Genomic DNA, 4,786 nt, shown 5'->3' on the forward strand with positions numbered 1-4,786 from the left:
ATGTACACGGTGAAATGAAAAGTTCGAGAATATTACCTGGAGTGGTAAAATCTAAAATCAAGAGCCACTGTCATGTTACGTTTAGGAAGGAACGTGTTGCGAATGGTCAGCCCTTCTGTAGCAACTTTGGCAATAAAAAGATAATTTTCCTATTTAAAAAAAAATGGTAAAAAAAATTCTTTATTTTACTTAGAATTATTTTTCTTGCATTTTTTTCTCTGTAGATGCACTTCCTGTCTTTCATTTTTATTTGACCAATTCCATTAATCAAACTCGAACATAATAAATAGAAAAAGAGTGAAAAAGCAACATTTACAGCACGATTATCTCATTTCTCGAATAGTGGTGGAAATTTCAGCTATACATGTGATTTCTGATAATAAGAATGTCCATCTTCTGGTAGATTATTGTCTGTAAGGACGTGAATAAGCTTTTCGATTGATGAGATCGGGATTGGCGATATAATATCCTATTGGATTTATTTTCTATAATTAAGCTCAATCATAAAGATCTCAGTAGATCGTTTGATTTGGGATGTCTAGGGAGGCATGGAGGCAGCACAGTAGGTTGGAATGGCAGAAATGGAGAAGCCATTAAAATTAGACCCGGTGGCGGTAGTGTAAGCGCCCATGTTGGGAAAAACGAGCCAGTCACCCACTCCCAGCTCCGGCAACAAGTAATCGGTGAGCACGGTGTCGAAAGCGTCGCAGGTGGGTCCAAAAACGGTTGATGGATATCTGGGCAGCCCGTTGCAGGAAGTGTTCGATCGGCTGGATTTGCAGGCCAGAGGCAGCGCAGTGATGACAGTGTTATCGTGGAGAAGACAACTCATGGAGCCATAGATGCCGTCGTTAATCCAATACTCCCTTACTTCTCCTCTTACCCTTTTGCCGATTATACTGGAGGCCAGCCAGAATGAGGTCTCGGCGAAATATCGACCCGGTTCAGCCATAAGGGAAATCGCTGTTGCATCGGGGAAGTATGTTTTTAAGGCGGATTGGACAGTACCCGCGACCTCTGCAAATAGCTTTCCTGCGGTGAAACCGCCGCCGATGTTAAGAATACCAAATTTGGGCAACCCGAGTCGAGAAGCCGAATCGAAAACGCCGCGAGCAGCCGCAACAGCACCGTGGTAGACGCCAGAGCGCGAGACACCACTTCCGACGTGAAACGAGACGCCCCGGACGGTGAGGCCGGACCCCTTTGCCGCCTGCAGCAATGGGTAGACTTCGTCCGGCAGGGCTCCGTACTTGCTGCCCAACGGGGACCGTGCACCACCCGCGTCTTCGTCGGGTACCTTCACCCTCAGCAACAATGCGCAATGCGGGTGGAACTTCTTGATTTTCTCAACTTCATGAATAGAATCGAACGTGGTTAAATTTACGCCGACGCTCGCCGCGTATTTGAGGTGTGTCTCTGCCTTGCACGGATTCGCGTACACGATACGATCGGGCGAGACGCCGAGCTTCAGGATGGCTTCGATCTCCACCCGGCTGGCGCAGTCGAATCCAGACCCAAGCGCGGCTAGGGCCGACAATAACGCTACATCTGGGTTACACTTGACGGCGTAAAATAGGCACACGTTTGGGAAGGCCTCCTGCCATTTGTTCCACAAATCCACCACGACTCCCAGGTCCAGAACGTAAAACAGGTCGTTCACATCGTTGCTGTCGATAATCGATTGTACCATCTCGTTCACAGCTTCCTGCGACCTTGACCGCAGGGCCGCCACCTTTCGACAATTCAGTTCAGGGCATGCTACCACCCTCTCTAGCCCCGACCACGAGTCGGTAGGTTTATTTAAACTTGACAGTGTCACCGTGAGCTGCTCGGTGGCCATGTCCACAGCCACAAACAGAACAGAAAAAGAAAATTAAAATGCAAAGAGATGAAAGGATTATAGTGCTTAAAGCCACACATTAGGGCGTTGCCTTCATCTCTATTAATAGTGTGGAATTGCACTGTTCATCAGGGTGACAATGATCTCAATATTCAAATGGTTAATCTTCGGCTTTGTCTTTTATCATCATCACAGCTATGCTAATACGACTTTGCACTGATCCATCTCTATCTCGATAATGATGGGCCCTATACAATGGCAACCAATATTCCCTTGGTGTGAACTCCGTGTGGGCATGCATGTGGTCTGCAGTCAGCTAATTCAGCTCAGAGCCGAACGTTATAGCATTGAAGTCTGCAGGATGTTGCTGAAGTTGTAGCTCGCTCCTCCTCCTTAGCTTGCGCGTGGATTTTAGAAGGCGGGTTCACAAATTCAAAATTCTAATTCGAATTTTAGAGCGCCATTATATCATTCAAAATTTGGAAAATAGTACGCATTAATTGTGTGTTGGAGTTGACAGCGTGGAGTATGCGACATGGGATGGCAACCTATGTACATGGTCATGCCCTTTCATCCATCCAAGAGCACGAAATAGGACCATGTATGCATACATCCGCACTCGAAGTTGCTTGTAAAACCAGTCACATCAGATCAGAATTGGAAAAGAGAAAACCAGATTTCCATTTCGTAGAATCGTTAGGATGGCATCCGGTACTGTCAGATACTATCTTAGAGACATTAAATACCCAATAGCATAGGAAATATTAGTTGGCATATGCTCAGATAATGATGGGCCCTATACAATATTCAATGGCACATGCTCAGATGCGCACGAGCATTATGTCTGATCTCTGACCACGACAACTACATAGAAAAGTTATTTTAAAAGTTATCTCTATGTTTCATGATAAATGAAAAAATATAAAAACTTATCACTAAGGTTACGTGTCAATTTTCTATTAGATTAAAATACATCTACGTATACGTATACATCTCCTTTATTAAGAAGCACTTATTTTATTTTTATAACTAATTTTTTTTTACTATCCATATAATATTATATTTTTCAAATAAAAAAAATATTTTTTTACTCTTAAATAATATATTATTACTTTATTTTAAAAAAAATGTTTTCATTTGAGCTAATACATTAATTTCCATAAATTAAACTCTTTATGCTATTTTTTTTTTATAATAAGTTAAATAAAAAATTCAATTTTTTTAAATTATTTATTTATTATAATAAGTATATATATACTAAAATATTATTAAATATTGCAATCTCGTTATAGGCTTGTTATGGGAGAATTAAATTAAATTGGAATTCATTTTTTTTAATCAAATTTATATTAAAGTATTGTTTTGAAATATATTTTGTTGCTAATCAATGATTATAGATAGTTAGAGTAAAATTTTGATACATTATGTTTTCAATCATTATCTTTTAGAAGTAGATATTACACATTTTTATGATATGATCACATATTTTTGGAATATAATTGTAATTAATTTTAAACTTTATTTTTGATTGATTTCAATATTTATTTATATTAATTAATTTTTATTTTTTAACATTAAATACAACAATTAAATTTTAAAAAATAATTAATGTTTGATTTTAGATTTTTGTAATTTATATTAATTTTGATAAATTCTTTTAGATTAATCATATCATGAGTTTTTGGTCAACTTTTCGAACCATCTAATGTGGTTCATTTGTTCTAATGATGAACCCCATTAGATGATTCCAAACGTCAACCAAACACTCATGATGTGATTAATCCGAAAGAATTTATCAAAAATAATTAACTATTCATTAATCACATTTAATGAATTTAAAAATGAATATATATTTTTATTAAAAATAATAGTAAAGATATTCCTAACATATTTAATCCTAATCATGACACCTTTATTAAGAAAACCATCCTTTCACACTTCAATTTATTTTACTATCATTCTAATGAATAATTTATTTATTAATAAGTAAAACCCTACACATTTTCTCTATTATAATTACAAAAATACAACATTATTCTTTAAAATTAATTAAACATTATCCAGTCAATTTTACCCTAAATACAACATTATTCTTTAAAATTAATTAAACATTATCGAGTCAATTGTACCCTACCCACTGCACAGTTGCTTGCTTCTTATTATGATTTATAAACAGATTTACTAAAATAGTTTCCTTAATAAAGTTTCAAACCATTCATAAATTTATTATTTCTTCACTATCTTATAAAGTTACTTTTCATGGCCACCTAACAAATTGCTTCAAAATATTTTCTCCACATTTATTCTTCTATTTTAAATTTTCTAATTTTTTAACCATCTTCAAAGCATAATATGACTATATTCAAAGCATAATATGACTATATAAATTTTCTTTTTAACTTGGAGACAACCGCTTCTCAATATTGTATTTTGATATTTATCTTTAATTTTGCCCATTGTCAAGCATATGCATGTGTGACTTTTGGTAGCCCAGTGCTTCGCTTTGCTTTGCTTTGCTGGGTGCGATGTCTAGCTGCTCTAAATGCAAATGCCAGTTGGGTTTGTAAGGTTGGATGCTCTTATTCGATGGCTCATACAGTTGAATTTAGTAGCTCTTATATAATGATTGGCCAAATGACACCATTGACTTGTCAACCTGTCAACTCTTTTATCATCCCAGGTGTAAGGCCTAGGAGTTGTGGATCGTTTGGTGAAGGGCTAATGCCAGGCGAGTTGGGCGCACCTGCACGGTGCGACGAGTTGGGCTGAACGACGGAGGAAACAAGTGAAAAGTGCACGACGGGTGAGTGACGAGCCGGGAGGTTGTTATGCTCTTAACCTGCAAGACAATACCAGAATACCAAATATGAGAAGAAATATACCCAAAACATAGAACAGTGAGAAACAATAGCAAATATTTTATTATTCAGAAATCAATGTTCACTT

At 37.1% G+C, this 4,786-nt stretch overlaps 1 pseudogene; it reads right to left on the minus strand.

The window, feature by feature from the left end:
- Positions 1-538: 538 nt before the first annotated feature.
- On the minus strand, positions 539-1,840 carry LOC149219800 (ornithine decarboxylase pseudogene; annotated as a pseudogene).
- Positions 1,841-4,786: the final 2,946 nt, after the last annotated feature.

The sequence above is a fragment of the Pinus tabuliformis genome, chromosome Q, assembly GCF_031772625.1.
Source record: "Pinus tabuliformis cultivar Carrire ecotype Pingquan chromosome Q, CPIR1, whole genome shotgun sequence".
Lineage (NCBI taxonomy): Eukaryota > Viridiplantae > Streptophyta > Pinopsida > Pinales > Pinaceae > Pinus > Pinus tabuliformis.